The following is a 17,169-nucleotide window of genomic DNA, read 5'->3' on the forward strand; positions in this document are numbered from 1 at the left end:
TCCAGCCTTTCCTTCCTCTTCTCTCAATCATCCTGTCCTCTAGCCAAATGAGAATCCTCATAGAATTAACCCCCATCTGAGTCTCCCTCTCCTCAGAATACATTTACCTTCCTAATCCAAAGCCAAATCCCCAAATCACTCCAAGATGAAACCTGAAACTGTCTGATCCTCTTAGTTGACTATGTATCCTTCTGCAAATATGCGTAACAGGGTTGTTGATTTTTTTTTTAAACCTCCATTATAGTGGCTGTAAGTTCCTGTCCCATATCAGATATGTGGCACAGCTCATGGTCCTTAGTAGAAATTTTAAAATCCCTTGTAGGGGTTGATCTCTGACTAGCATAGTAGACCTAACGTAGGACAGAACACAAAGGACCTATTCAACAAACTTCAAGGAGCAACCATAGTAATTTGTGTTTTGTTTTGCTTTGCTTTTATGATGTCTCATCGACAGCTGCTACACTGGGTAATGAAAACAAATATAGCTGCTATCAGTGACAATGATTCCACCTTTTGGAGATTCAGTAGGACTAATTGTAATACACTGCATCTAACTATTTATTATCTAGTATAAAAACCTATATTGACTTTCTACCTCCTTGGGAATCTCAATGTCATAAGGCCAAGAAGAAGCAGATCCTAAGTAAATTTTCACCATCCAAAAATGTATGTGCTGTTACTCTTCTTTGCCTGGACTTTATTGAACAAGCTGAACCAAGAGGGTGAACTTTACATTTTTAGAGGAATAAATAGTCGCTACCACTAATGATCAGTCCCCTGACAGTCTTCTGAGAACTTGTCAGCAGTTTGGGAACAAACTTACCAACCTCTAGTACAAAAGACAACAAGGAGAAACCTGACAGCTGAAAGGCAACAATTCTCCCAGGAAGGAGAAATGGGCAGATAATGTTTTTGCACTTGAAAATTTCACCAGAGGACTTTGATGAAAGATACAGGAATGATAATCCATTTACACATTTTTAAGGGTTTTGTGGGGCTTGTTTGTGCATGAACATGTCCTTTTGGCATAGTTTCAGAAATCACTCCAAGAGTAAAGGCAAAGTACATATACACAGATAAACAGCTTCCTATTCCTTTCCATCATTACTCAGAAAAATCATGACATTTTTCCATTTCCTTTTCATGGGGACCAGAGACAACAGCATCCCTGGAAAAACTATTCTTTTCCACACCTCCCTCCCTGCTGGCATTCCAGCCTTCAAACTTCCATTCTGAATTCTGAAACTACAAAGAAGTTTGACCACTTAAGTCAACTTGTCATGTAATTTTAGAAGGGGGCTAGTTAATTTCTGTTTTTAAAATAAGCTTAAATTACATAAGCTTAAATTATGAATCTAATGCTAATAACAAGAAAACATGTAATTTCTTTGGCTTACCAGTCCATTTAGAATATTTTATTCATCACAAAATCAATACATATTTCATGCCCATGTAAACCCATATGTACGTATGTGAAATGATTTGTATAGAAATTATAAGTAGAAATGAACTTATTCGTAAAGTACTAATATTATCTTCACACGTGTGCAATGCCTAAAGTGGTACAGGCCATTAAAATGAATAAAACCACAGCAGAACTAAATATATCCTTATCAGACATATTCCTACAGATGCTAAACTTAAAATGGAAAACTCTTCAATATCTGATATGGCTTATACAAAAGTGGTAGATTTTTTACCCTACTTTCAAGTCATCTCATTACACATAAATTCTCCAAATGTAAAATGATTCATGTTCCAAATATAATAAAACATGATGACAACTCAGACAGTAAAGAAACAGTGCATTGTTTATATTACTCACAAGTACAATTTTAGACTCTCTAGATAAGGTTTATTTTCAAACAAATAATTAATATTGTCTTTATTTACTTTTTGTCCAAGAGACAATGCAAATAAAATATTAAATAGTGCAAATATTCACTTGGAAAACATTCATGCACAGAGAAGAGCATACATATCAATAATACTGCATTATATAAATTTGGAGCATTTACTATTCCTCTCAGAAAGAAGGAGAACATTTCATACTATGATCACGTGCCTAACAACACATGTCACAATTTAGAAGATTCATGAGGGACCTAACAAATCTTCCATGCTTTCACAATATGTGGAAGTTTTCTTAAATTCTCTCAAATTGTGAATTCACTTCAGTGCTATCATCATTTATTCAGTATAAACTACTTTTGAGTTATTGAAAAAAAGATGCTAGTGGCATGCAAAAGCAGTGTAACGATTGCTTTACATCTTGATCATTTGTATAGTGGACTCAATTTAAGCTGTTCTTTGATAAAACAAACATAAGGCATGTTATCTTATGGCCCAAAATCCTTGCACGTTAACAGGTTACTCGATCATGAATGTAGTCCACTAATAAAAATGGGATGGGGTAAGAAGTAGTAAGTCCTGGAGGGGGAGAGAAGGGAGTGAATGATTCAGAAATGGTCACCTGAAACACAAATACAGGTACACTTTCCCACAGCCCGTCCTTGATAAAGGGCTACACAGACTTTGACCTCAGATCTTATCAGTGTGGGGCCCATAGAAGCCTGGTGGAACTCCACTTAAATAGCTGAGCTAGGGGCCTGGGGTGGGGAGACAGTGAATCAGGCAGAGCGTCTGTTTCGACCACCTCAACCTACAATGAATTCTGTGCATTTTAACATTAAACTCAGTAACCTAGTTTTTCCTAATGAAATTCATTTTTTAAATCATGTTTTCAAGATGCTTGGATCATTGAAATTTTAGCTGGAAATCTGAAGACTGGCTCTCTCCAAGCTTTAAAATTTACTCACCAAGGGTTTTTCAGAACAAAATTTTATAACATATATTTTTTAATTTAAGTACTATCAATTGAAAAATAAAAGGAGGTCCACCTGAACAGGAGGTGCACCTACCCAGGAAGCGTAACTGAGGAATGTGAACTACCTATCCCACAATGGCAATAAACAAAAGGTCTCTCGCAGATATCCCATCCGTGTCACTACCAGAATCTTCTCCTGCCCACGTCTGTTTTCAGGTCCCCAAAAGGCTGGCCAAGAGGCTACCTCCACACCCCCTGCAGCCAACAACGCTGGTACTTGCTATGCCCAGCAGACTGATGCTCCTACTCCTGGTTGGCCCACAGTGGCCGTCTAGGGTCTTGGGCTGCTCCTGCAGGCCACTTTCATTGCCACAGGTGTCTCAGGTGCAGCCTCCTCTTGCAACCACTTACGTGTTTCCCTGAAAATAAGACCTACCCCGAAAAGAAGCCCCAGTTAAGATCGTCAGCCAGACGAATGCATTTAGTACATTATGACGATGTTCCAGAAGAAGATGGCATGATGGTATTTGAATAAATGTAGATTGCAGTACATGAAAAAATAAGACATCCCCTGAAAATATGCCTTAACGCATCTTTTGGAGCAAAATTCATATAAAACTCGGTCTTATTTTTGGGGAAACACGGTAGAACCTGGCCCTGGGCTGCCTCAGGGCTGACACTGCTAGTACCTCTGTAAAGGGACAGAAGCAACTGTCATTTCCATAACTGTTCTCCTCTTGCAGTCCTCTGTCCACTTTTCTGTGTTTCACCCTGGAGCCCTGGGACCCCTCCTTCCCTAGACTGAGAAGAAGGGGGAGAGGTGTTTATCCTGGGCTTTCTTGTAGATTTTAAAGTTTTTACATTGTGAAATGTTTTACATTTTACAAAATGCATGCTTCCTTCCTTCTCCCCAAAGAGGCAGGTAGTCCAGGGAGTTAAGCAGCCTAAGACGGCCCCTTTCTCAAGACTATCCCATCATCCATCATGTCTGGGTTCCCTGGCAGCACAGGGTTCATATTTTCCTTCCCCTCCCTGTATTCCCTGCACTGGCTTCCCTATAGTTTTGGAAGATCACTCCATGCAAACTATTTGCCCAGGTACAGACATATGGATATCGTGTTGAGGATCTGTAAGGCTTTAATGACAAGGAGCTTAAAAAGGCACAGAATCTTGGGAGAGAACTAGGAAAGCGTGTGGATCTCACCCAAAGAAAGAATTCTACCTGGTGAGCAGCACAGGGATGGCATCCTAGGAAAGCAGCACTTTGGGTGGACACAGAATTCTATTTGTGCTAAGATTAGCAATTTGTGGCAGCAGGACATTTATGGGAACATGTCATGCAGGGACACCTTGGCCCGGAAATCATTTATAAAACAGGTCTAGGTTTAGGACCAAGAATAAGGCAATCCCCAAACTCTGGCTTTTTGACAAGTTTCAAATTACTTTGCCTAAAAGTGGGGAAGCTCCAGAAAGAGTTGTGGTGAGTTCATCCCTTGGTTCATAGTTACAAACGGAGAAAATCTAGTTGCTATGAAAAATACTCATGGCTAAAAAGATAGTTACCAAGTGTATGCTCTCCACCCAGCCAGCCCTCACTCACCACCTTCTTGTTTTCCGTAATGTAATCAAAAGCACTTTTAAAACACCAAATAGGTCATTTTATTTGGAGACATTTGGGTCTGTGGTAAGCCAAGACTTTAATGTCCTTGCGGCCCCTGAAGTACCTGAATGACTTTAGTAAGTGAAAATGAGTTCAATAGCAACTGTGACATTCCCACACTTTCACAGCAAAAGAGAATTGCTCATTTGGATTTCAGTAGGAAGTTCTCATGCACCAGAAAGGGTACTGAGGCCATCCAAATTGTTATGGAAGACATGAAGACAATGTAGACTCATGCCTGTCTCACTGTCCTACTTCTAGGGTAAATCTGATTATTCAGCTTTGATAGACAAATATAACCATCTAATGGCAATGATGGTAGTGGTAGTGGCGGCAGTAGTTATTTTAAAGGCATATCTCGTTACTGTGTCATGCTGGTTCCGGGACACTTTCAATGCATTTCAAGAGTTCCCAGTTTATAAATGCCAACTGATGGAGAGAGAAAAGAGGCCCCAGTCCAGGGCTTTCTTCTCCATGCTATCTACAGGAACCTTCACTTCCCCATCAGCTTCTGAAGGCCCCACCACAGCCATGGCACGTTCAGACTGCTGCTTGGAAAGACCCAGATCGCGGCCTGCCACGAAAGACATTCTTCCCATGAACTCAGGCCCCACTGTCATTCAGACACACGTGCTTTGAATAGAGAAAAACTCTGAAGGGAGATAAGTGCACTTAACTCTATGCCTGTCAGTAGAATGCAAATGACCAGGGTTCAAACCTGAATCGATCTATGTACAAGACATGTGATCTAAGACCAGTTATTACATATACATGAGCTTTCTCTTCTTTAAGACAAGGATAATAACTGTCACCATAAGAGAATTAAACAAATTTCATTTTAAACATGTGAACATAGAGAGTATTCAATAAATATTTGTTTTTCTTTTCCTCTATGATACAATTTGCCCAGTTACATGAATAGCTGACCACAGAATGCCAGGAGACACTTCAGGGACACACAAAATTATTTATTAAGTGTCAGAATTTAGTAAAACTATTTATTGCCTCATTCAGTAAATGGTATCTTGGAGCCTGAACGTAGTTAAGGTGATTTCCCCAAGTGCCTATTTTACTATCAGTAAATTGCTTAGACTCCAGATTGGCATAACCTTTCCTCAATACCAAAGAAAACAGAGTTTTCATTATTACAAACGTGAACACAAACTATCAGACAATCAAACACTCCGTTGTAATTTAACTTCCTCTGTATGTACTTCTAGGAACCACATTCAATTTACAAAGGCTGGAAACAAGTAATTTCTATGAATGGCATTGCAGCGAAGATCCTGGCAGCAGACTGCCCAGGTCCAGTTCCCAGTCTTGCAACTTAACTAGCTGTAGGGCCTCAAGCAAGTTACTTTCCTTTCCCATGCCTCTATTTCTTCATGAGAAATTGGGAATAGTATTACCTACCTGCTCAGGTGGTTATGAGGACGAAATGAGTTAAGATAGTCTCGCTAACTAGTGGCAGTAATGCTTACCCGAAAACCCATGTTCTAAAAAAAGAAAAAAACACCTCAGTCTGTCTTAGTCTTTTAAGAAAAGGTAACATATTGCATGTCTACCCCAGACCCTCAACCAGTTTTCTAAAACATAACACACGGCACCACTCCAACACATAACAAACTAGCGTGTTGAATGCAAAATGTCTAAAATGCTATTTAGAAGATCAAAGAACTATTGTTTTGAGGCAGTGACATGGCATATATCCTCTTAGCTGACATTGAGGATGTTTTCAAGATGCCCACAATATACTAAAAATGTAATTCGATATATTTTCCCCACATTTGTGTTTAAAATGTCATATTGGATTTGCAGGCATACCTATAAATTTTCCCTACAAAAACATAAGCTAAAAATTGTTGTATTCAAAGATTTATGTTCTGGGAAGCTTGGGTATTAAAAGTAAGAAATATATTTACTGTGGAAACATGTTCACCAAAGAGAGAGTCAGCAGGGTACGTCAGTATCAGTAAAATGGATGGTGGTCACCAAAAGAAGAGCAATTTACCAATAATAATAATAATACAAAAAAGCCTAAAAAGTGTTACTAATACCAAAGTATACAAATTTTCCACATATAAACAGACAGCGATATTTTGGGATTTCACAAATCGTGTTCCCTGGAACATTGGCAATAAGAGTTCTAAAAAGAAAAAGGATCTGAGGAATATGTTTGTTGTTACTAATTTTTTAGGAATTCATAATACATGCTAAGATATTACATGGTACAAGAAGTTCTGCAATAAACTTTGTTTACACCAAAATATTAGATCACAAAATATTTTTTTTTTTAATAGAACCCCTAGTAGTAGTGTTCGTCACACAATTTGGGAAACAACGATCCAACACTTTGGCTTGTTTATTGAAGAAATTTCACTTTAATCAGATTAACAAAGTATTAGTCTCTACTGAAATGTATTAAAAGCTATTAGAATGGGCCTTTCATTTTAAGGAAACCTAGCCTGGATTCTGTTTTTAATCTCCAGGCTTCAAACTAAGCCCAAAAGGGAATACAGTTGACCCTTGAACAATGCAGGGGTTAGGGGCACTGTCGAATATCCACATAAATTTGACTCCTCCAAAATTTAACTATTAATAGTCCACTGTTGACCCAAAGCCTTACCAATAACATAAACAGTTGATTCACATATATTTTGTGTTACATATATTATATACTATATTCTTACAAAGAAAAGTAAGCTGGAGAAAAGAAAATGTTATTAAGAAAATCATAAGGTTCGTCTGTGAGTTCTTTCAAATTGTCGAAAATCTGCAAAAAAAATGTCCACTATATTTATTGAAAAAATCTGCATATAAGTGGGCTCACACAGCTCAAATCCATGTTGTCCAAGAGTCAACTGTAGTTTTGTTCCTTTGCTTGCAAAATGGAGATGATAGGATTTTCAATCTATAGTATTGGTGAAAATGGGAAAAATTGGTGAAAATGTATTTCTCTAAATGACCCTTAAATCTTAAGAATTAAGTGACCTGACAAGTAAAACATTACCATCATTTCTATAGACAAATAATTGGATATAGTAGGTTCTCACAAATACAATGGAAACCCTAAGGTAGAGATACAAAAAAAATTTAAAGAAATGTAAACATATTCTAATTTTAAAGTACTGTTCAAAAATATTTCCCTTCTTTAAGGGAAAAAAACTTCCCCCCCTCCAGAGTTCAGAGGGTGTCCTAGCCATTTATTGTCCTCTTTGCTTTGAAGGAAGTGTGGCAAGAAGCAAACACAGTTTAATAATAGTTATAATAAAGTAAAAGTTTCTGAACAAGAAAGGAAAGAAATCCTACTGTGATGCCTCAGTATGTGAGGGCTCAAAGATGGCCGTTATCGGATGACTGCTAAATGTAACTAATGTACTGGGAGTAGAAAAACCAAGTAATTCAAATAATGGCAATTAATTTTTACATAGCTTCTGGGCTGTCTTCCATATGCACTATATAATCTCAAAAATATTATGCACTCCAAAGTACTACATCTGTGTCCAACAATCCCTTAGCATAAATACCACTGGATGAATGCAAACAAATAAGATCCTCTGGCAACTTTGCTGCTAGTGGCCCCTTTGATAGGAGGGGCCATGTTCTTTACAAGGAGGATCTCACTTCTCAGGACTCTATTCTTCCCCAATTCAAATTTAGATCTAGATTCTTTTTAAAAAAACATTTTTTGAGATTCAAACGTAAGTTATGGTGAAAAGAAAAAAAGCTCTATAAAGAAAAAGAGCAAACAATAAAAATGCAACCCTTCCAAAATAGCAAATATCAATTCACAAATACAATTGAATTATTATTAAGTTGGTGCAAAAGTAATTGCAGTTTTCGCAATTATTTTTAACCTTTTAAGTCACAATTATTTTTGCACCAACCTCCTATTATATACAGGATACTGAATCTATCTAATGCTTAGGATAAAGAAAATTAGGCCATTGCTTGAAGCATTTATGTTCTTGATGAATAGAAAAAATTCTCCAGTATAAACTTACCTAACAAAGCAAAGCAAAAGGAAAATGCACATAGGATCTGTATACACTAGTGGAGAATTTTAAAATTAAGCTCCAAGGAACAGAGGTTTCTATATATGAGCCACAGATAATAAGACCAGCAAAGGCACAAAGGGACAGATACAGACAGAGACTGGAATGATAACCGAGTACCTTGTTGCCAAAGATGGTCTCTCTATGTGCAAGCCACAGAGGTAAAGCCTATTCCTCCATGCTCTTGAATCTGAGCTGGCCTATGATCAATTGGATATGGCCAAGTGGCACTGAGTAACTTCTGAGGCTAAACCCTAAGAAGCCTGGCAGGTTCTACCTAGACCTCTTAGAATCACTCTGGGGTAAGCCAGCAAGAGTATAGAAAGGCTGACTACTCTGATATTGCCAAGCTATAACTGGAAGCCCAAGCTCATCATGTGGAGAAACTACACAAGGAGAAACAGATGAACCATCAGTCCAGGTATCAAATCTGGACATAAAGAAGCCTCTGATGACCCCCATCTTGCTTGACGGACCCCAAGAAAGAACTTGATGGTAATCATCCAGAATCAAGAAAGAAAACTGTCATTTTAAACCACTAAGTTGGTGTGGTATGTTACATAGCAACAGATAACTGAAACAACCACCTTGACCTTCAGGATAGGGATCACAAACTCATGGTGCCTGGGCCAGATCCTGCCTGGATTGTTGGGGGCTCACTCAGTACCCTAAAATTTCTAGCTAACATTTTCTACTCAAACCCGAATTTTCATGAGGCCTGCACTTTTCAGTCATCCACTTCACTCATTTATTACATAACCTACTAGCCCTCTATTTATAAGTAGATAAACCTTTCTCTAAGAAACGGAGCAAAGGATTAATACACATATATAATTACCAAAATTTATCCAGTGATATCACTGTGTGATTACACTATAGTATAAAATTATGCAAAAAATGCTATAATTCAAAAGAATTTTAGTCTGGTAATACTAAAGCATATATATTCTCATTTTCAATAATAATAAAAAATTAACAATCAATGATTTGTTTAAAATATATATATATGTATATGTATATATCTACATATGTATATATGTAGATATATACGCACATATACATATATATATACATATACATATATATATACACACACACACAAATTTACTTCCACCTTGACCCAAATAACTTCTATCAGATGATGGACCATAGCTTTGACTGTATTATTTGGACCAGAGAGAAATAAACACACACACTCAGTAACTCTAGTAAAAACATTAATTATAGAATAAGTTGGTCAAGTTACATGTTTCTAGACCACCTATAAATAGCCAAAGTTCCTTTCAACTTTCAGTTGCCAGATATCTTTCCTTACCCAAACCAAATCTCAATTACTCAACAAATTCTTTTAAAGTTTTATACCTCAAAAGAGAGACCCATTCCACAACTTTCTAAATATGATACTGAAAAAGTTGTTTTGGAATCCATTTTAATGATATAAGAAGCTCTTCCCAGGAATTCTTACATTTATTTTATTCTAGGCTTATCATTTATACTCAGTAAAGACCTTCACAGTTATTTAGTTAAAATACATATTGATTTTTTTTAATATAATTTAAAATTTAAGAAATTCCATATTTACATATCCTCTATGCCTTTCTAACTTACCCGAATCTCTTTCTAGGTAGGATTTTAATTTTGTGCTGCCTGTCAATAATATATAATACCTACTATATTCCACAAAATATAGATAGTATCTGACAGACATTAGCATTCAGAGAGCTCTATAGCCAAACTTCAACATTTTGTTAATTGAATCCCAATATTTTTCTACACATTTCCAGTTTTACAGAAGCAAGATGTTAAGCCATTTCCTAGTTTATTAAATTAGTGACATTATTAGTTCTAATCTCATTCAACTAGATTCACAAGGACATATATACATTTCCCTCTTCTTAAATCTTCCAAAATAAATGACAAATTTAGACAAGCGCATGCATAACCCCTAATGAAAGCCATGCACAGTTTTAGGAGACGCGGAAGACATATTTATTGGGGTGTGCAGATATACCCTGTATCTTGGGAAACACAAGGCAGCAAAAGAACACTTTCACATCTCAGTAAACAAAGATCCTGAGAGGCAACAAAGAAACACTGAATTGTAATCCCAATTTAGTTGAAGATTTTATTTGGGTTCAAAACAGGTATATTTCTAAGCCTGTACTGGGAACTCAGAACACATTTTCCCATAGTCAGCAATGCTACAAATACATAGTGTTTGGGGTTTTGTGGCTAGTGGAAAGAAATCTATTAACCCATCAAATGTAACTACTGGAGAAATAAAGCTCCAAGGAATTTAAATATCATTTATGCTTGTGGGGACAGAGTCCCAGAGAGCAGTTTCCAGGCTCCCATCCTCGCAGGGAGGTGCTGGCTCGGGTAGTGAATGACCATCAGCTGTGATTGGTTGGCCATCAGCTGTAACCGGTTAGCCAATTGGCTACTGATGTAACTGCGGGGCTGGGATGATTAGTTGGTTGGTTGGCAGGCAGAGAAGTGAATGGCAGCGGACTGCGGATCCTGTGGCTACATGCCACGTGCATGTGTCTCACCCAGCCACCAGAGAGAATATAGCGGTATGACTCCCCTACCTATGACTCCGTGGGTGTTCCTTTTTGGCCTAGCCACATCCTGTGTTCTTATGTGGGGAGAGCGGGAGCTGAGATCCCGCAGGCCCCCCCAAACGACACATGGCGCAGCGAGCAGGGACTCCAGCACAACAATGCTCTTTTCCCCCCATAGAAAATGGCTTCCGCATTTCTAAGTGGCATACATCTCTCTCCTCCCTCCAGTTCAACACCTCATTCCTTCCTCTAGATACTTCCCCTCCCCCCCAAAGTCCCCAGTTTCTTAGAGGTGGAAGCAAACAGGCTGCTCTCATGAGCCACTTGGAAGCAGGCGCTGCAGTTTATATACCAACTTGAAGTGCAGGTGTAGGGAAGGATTTGAGAGCTGGCTATGTAGACCGTTTCCTAGCGTAGGGCACAGTGCACAGTAGTCATACAAGGTAAATTTATTATTGACGATATGGATAAAGAGGGAAATCAGCAGCGCAGTTTTCAAAGATGTGCACTAAGTGGGAAAGAAGAGGGGACACAGGGATGGGGAAGTTGGGGGTGTGGGCACATCCCCCAGATCTATGCCACGGATGTCAGCAACTGAGCTCTGCTGCAGGAAAAATCACTTCTTGGTCAAGACCAACAGCGGTTCATAAAGTACACACATATATTTTAAGGGGAAAAAGGTGTAAAACCATCCTTTCCTCAAATACGTTACTTTAGCTATAGACCAGTACTTTTACCTGCAAGTATTCAAATAACCTAGAGTCAATTCGCTCTTTGAGGTATATGAACAAATAACTTTTCCTCCTTCCACAAGACATGATTTTCCATCTTATTAAGAGTGGAAATTATTTTAAAATTTACATTTGCCCAAGCTAAACTATAAAAAGCTACTCAAAAGCCTCACCTGGTCCTAACATGGGTTCAATACCTTTAATGCCCCTTTTAAGATATATTTTGGGTAGTTTTCGTAGTCATTAAAATAAATATAATCTGAGATATTTTATAACTCATCCCACAAATGTTAAAATTAAGAGGCTATACTGCATATGCATAAAAGTAAACATGGTTTTCCCAAACCATTTACAAATCAATATCAAAAATGCTTTCTAGCAGTATTTCCAAATTAATTCACCATCTTTGACTGCCCTGAATCATCATAGAAAATAGTGCTTTATGTCAAGCACTCTTCTAAGTAACTTACCTATATTAACTCATTCAATCCTCATAAACTCTTGAATAAGGGATTAGTATCCCCAATTTGCAGAAGGAAAAGAAAAAACTGACGCCCATTGACATTAAACAACTTGTCCAAAGTCACAAGGCTATTTAATGACAGAACCAGGACTCCGACCTGGACGGTCTTGCTCCAAAGTCTGTGTCTGTAATCACTACACCCTCCTCCCTCTCACACTCATTCATTTATTCAAACTTTTATTACCTGCCTGGGGTAGGTCCAGCACTTTGCTAAGGCCTAGGTGTAAAGGACAAAAAACAGCAAGGTCTCTACCCCAAAGAACTTACATTTTAGTACACAGCAAAAAAAATAAAATGCAAATAAACGAAAAAGTTCAGCATGATAATTCTGGTTCAGTGAGTGAAATGTCTAGGGGAAAATTTAAGATTTAGTATTGAAAAGGATTTGTAATATTCCTCCTCACCTGCATATTTTTTTAAAACTCTCCAAAGCTACATATTTGATCTTTACAATTAACTTTATGAAGCAGACAGAGCATTATTATGCTCATTTCATAGATGAGGAAACAGATAAACGTATGATGTCCTACATAGCTTAACAAAGATGCCACATTCTAAACATCTTCGCAAAGATGTGACATCCCTTCTATAGGAATCTGTCCTACCCACAGGCTCTGCTTCTCTAAAAAGAACCCAAATGGAAAAAAAAACCAAAAACACATCCCATATGGTCAAATCATAGGCTGTCTGGGGATACTCAAAAAGATTCACTGGCAAATCAGATGCCTCCTCAAGAATTTGAAATTAGGTAACAGCGAGATGGGTCTATTTGCCATGAGATATAAGATGACAGATGGCAGCAAGGCTGAGGCATCCATTAAGAGCTATGCTCTAGCTCGGAATGATGAGATTATAAAGCCAGTAGACAGAAAAGAATAGTCTTAAAGAGAGAGCAAACAGGCCACATGGCCAGTTGCTGAGGGAAAGGACAGGTGAGGTATCCTTTCCCTGTGGCAGACACGCCTGCAAGAAACCTCATTGTCCCTAAAGACACGTAAGGGTTCTTTGCAGCCAAAAAGCAACTACCAAATAACACGTGTAAAAGAGATGACATTTCACACTCTTTTTCAACACAGAATTCAGATACTTACTGGACTTGACTATGGGAAAGATTCCAGATGTAGTAACTGGCCACACTGGTCTCCATGGTTTCTGTTTACTTCTTGCAAAAAAAAGGGATAAACTTGGCCAGCTCACAGCAACAATCATAGAAGTAAAAAGAATCTGTCCCTTACATCATCCCTTCTGCTCCCCTTTGCCCTGATCTACTTGTAACAACTTTATGCATTCCCACTCTCCTCAAATAAGACTTCTTATTCTCTATTTCCTCCTATCAAAGAAAAAAGTCATTAAATATCAGTACCACCTAAAACTTTTACAACAAAACATTCCATCTCAGAAGTATTTGTATGAAATGAAAGGTTTGGATAAGGACAGAAATCACCTAGCGGAGAGAGCTCAGGAGAGAACTGACAGCACACCTTCTTTCTCAAGCCAAGTATGGACATCATGCTGTTAACCGCTCCTCCCCACCCTGACCCTTCCACTCCCCCCCAACACCATCACCACCCAAGCAACAGCCTGGACGCCTCAAGTTTCTGCAGTTCTGAGCTCTCTCACACTGACATCACTAGGATGACAAGTAGAGAGGCCTGTCAGGACCCTCAGACAGATCTGAATCAAGAAGAGGCATCAGAGAAAAGGCAGCCAAAGGGAGGGAGACCTCACAGACCCATGACCATGGAACATAGGAAACTTCACTTCAGATAAGTGCAGCCTTGGCGTCTAGAATGCTGGGTCCTTTTTCTAATGTGTGAACGATACTCATGTTTACAGCTAACAAGGAATTTAAAAATAAGAGAAAAAAAAATTCATTTTGGTGGTCCGATTTAAGCTTAACTGCCATACAGTAATCATGGGCATTGTTAAATGCATCAATTTTGGGGAGTTAATTTTGCTGCAATACGCTTAAAAGCATAATACTAAGAACTTAAAACATGAAAAGAACAAACATAAACTTTTGAATAAACACAAGTCCCACTTAGAAAAGATAGACAAGGGTGCACAGTGCAGGTGGAGAGTGAAAGAATTACATGTGCCATGGAAAACAAGGAAAGTTTTCAACAGTTGTTTTTTTTTGGTGGGGAGGTGGGATGGGGGCTGGGCTTAAGATTTATAAATCCTTACATATGAAAGGCATAACGTTAATATAAATTCCATGAAGATAACCTGAAAAAGGCCCACAAAAATCACAAGCCTCACAGATTACGGCAGTAAAAAGTCAAATATCACATACCTCTGTATAAAACTAAGACCTGCCGTTGGAACACTGGGTGTGTCTTTTCACAGTTCAAGAGAAAATTACAGATAAGGCTTCTAAACGAAGTGATAAAGAAAATAAGTTTTTAAAAAGTACTCTTAGGTCATGAAGTGGAGGACTATATTGATTTAGAAAACAATTATCCATATGACAGGTTAAAAATGCATTTGGTCACTAAATCCTGCAAAATTAGAATGAGAAAAACATGTCTTAAAAGCTAAGGTTAGAAAAAATAAAAAGATATGTTACTTCACTTATTACATAACTGCATTACAAAAATTCTTTACCACCCCTTTCCCACAAAAATATACATAATTTCAGAAAATACACGAATTCAGAAAGAACTCTATTCATGATACAATACATAGATTTTTTTTTTTAAATGCTGTGAATTCATGTACAAACTGACTTCATCAAGAAAGAAAGACAACTATGTCCTTCCCATAAAGCTTCTCTCAAGGTGTTTCTGAGTTGCATGTCTAAACCAGCTGCAGATCTTGCCCACCCCACCTCCTTCCACTCTGGAAGTCTTCCCCATCTAAATCAATGAGGTTGCATAGGCGAAACCTCGCAGAGCTCTTTAGTCTCATTTGCTCAAATACCACAAACATCAGGAAATCCTACCGGCTCTACCTTCAAAACATCTCAGCATTCACCACCTCTGCTACCCAAACAACTGAAACCTTGGCCCAAGTCACCATCACTTTACCCTTCTGAGTATCCTTATCTCTCTACAGTCTACAATCAACACAACGGCCAGAGGGGGCTTTTAAAACCAAAATATGCTCTATTCCTCCCACATCCAAAACCCTCTCCACTCACTGGCTTCTCATCTCACTCTGAGCAAAAATTAAATTCTTCAGGTGGTCTACAAAGCTATCAGATCTGCCCGCCCCACCTTGTTTTCTCCTCCTCACCCCCATTTATTCCCACCACTGCAGCCATGCAGGGCTCTTTGTTCCTCGGGGCGCTTGCTGTTGGACTCACTCCAGACTTCTGGCTTCTACACTTCCTAACCTCTCTCTGCTTCAAAAGCTCTTCCCCTAACTCATCCCCAGATAGCTGCAAGGCTCACCTGCTCAGGTCTTCATTTTCCACTCCACGTTCCCCTCTCTCATGCGTAGGTATTTGTTTTGTTCTACATTATAGCCCCAGCTCTTGGAGAACTGCCTGACATACAGTAAGAGCTTAGCAATTATAGATGGAGTGACTCAGTGACCAAATGGTTATGCTTCCTACGTAAGTTCCTAGAACCGAGAAATGTGGTAGGACTTGAAAAAGTCTCTAACGAAACTTAGCATATGAAGATGGTAGTCCTCTTCCATGGGGCACACTGGGCGGTAGTAGTTCCTAAACGAGGACCCACCCACTCTCCATCTTACCATAAAAGTCAATGTTTGCTGACTTCAGTGTGGTCCACTAGTGACCCAAGGCAGACCTGCTATAAGTGGCTGTCACCAGTTCAAATTGTAAATGTTGCCGTAGATCCAAGGACATTCCAAGGTCTTCCAAACTTCAAAGGCCTGAACTTCTTTATATATTATGGTTAATTTTCAGTTATGCCATTTTTGGGTAAGTACATAGATTACGTCCGTGTATCTTAACACATAACAAAATATTTATGAAAATGTTTCTCAAACGAGGAAGACTAGGTTACATGTCGAAAGGCTCGATAATTTCCTTCCTTTCCTTTACCTACTTACTGTTAAGGAAAGGAGCAGCTAGCTATGAACCAGGTACTGTTCCATGGGCTTTACATGGATCATCCCACTTACTCCTCCCAGTGAAGTAAAAGCTAGTATGAAGTTCAATTCACAAATAGAGAGTTAAATAATTCCTCCAAGACCACATTGCTAATGAGTGACAGAGTCGGGCTTGAACCCAGGCAGGCTGGCCCCAGAGCTCAGAGTGTCACGGTTACATCACCATGACGTGGTACCTCTTGGTCTGCTTCTTCGACATCATTGGTGCATGGAGGCAACAAAACAAGACCCTACATGATGAATGCCATACATCTATTCAGCAGGCATGGAAAAAAAAATCTCATATGTCAACCAGAGCTGAAAGTTCAAATAAGAAGGAAAATGTCACTCAACATTCATACTGTGTTTCTGCAAAAGTAAGACCTAGCCAGACCATCAACTCTAATGCATCTTTTGGAGCAAAAATTAATATAAGACCAGGTCTTATATTATATTATACTATATTAGACTTGGTCTTATATTAAAATAAGACTGGGTCGTATATTCATTTTTGCTCCCAAATACACATTAGAGCTGATGGTCCGGCTAGGTCTTATTTTCGGGGAAACACGGTATTTATCAAAATATTAGCAAAAAAAACAGATACAAAGCAAACAATAGTTTTTCTTAACATGGCAGGAAAGTCAAAGGTGAACAGTAAGAATAGACAAAATGCAGTATTCTTTGAAAAATAGCTTTGCAAAAGTAAACATTAAGAAACCTGCCTGAAAGGTAACAAGTAAATAG

At 38.5% G+C, this 17,169-nt stretch overlaps 1 protein-coding gene across 4 annotated transcripts in view; it reads right to left on the reverse strand.

The window, feature by feature from the left end:
* The window catches only part of ARHGAP18 (Rho GTPase activating protein 18), a 173,283-nt gene that overhangs the window by 104,241 nt on the left and 51,873 nt on the right, over positions 1-17,169 (reverse strand). The window contains exon 1 of one of the 4 annotated variants that reach the window (XM_019729434.2): positions 15,756-15,865. The exons of the other annotated variants lie outside the window; for them this stretch is intronic. The gene's annotated coding sequence lies outside the window, so the exon portion shown is untranslated. Of the gene's footprint in view, positions 1-15,755; positions 15,866-17,169 lie in introns of those variants that run through there. 4 annotated transcript variants of the gene reach the window in all.

The sequence above is a fragment of the Rhinolophus sinicus genome, linkage group LG05 (assembly GCF_036562045.2).
Source record: "Rhinolophus sinicus isolate RSC01 linkage group LG05, ASM3656204v1, whole genome shotgun sequence".
NCBI lineage: Eukaryota > Metazoa > Chordata > Mammalia > Chiroptera > Rhinolophidae > Rhinolophus > Rhinolophus sinicus.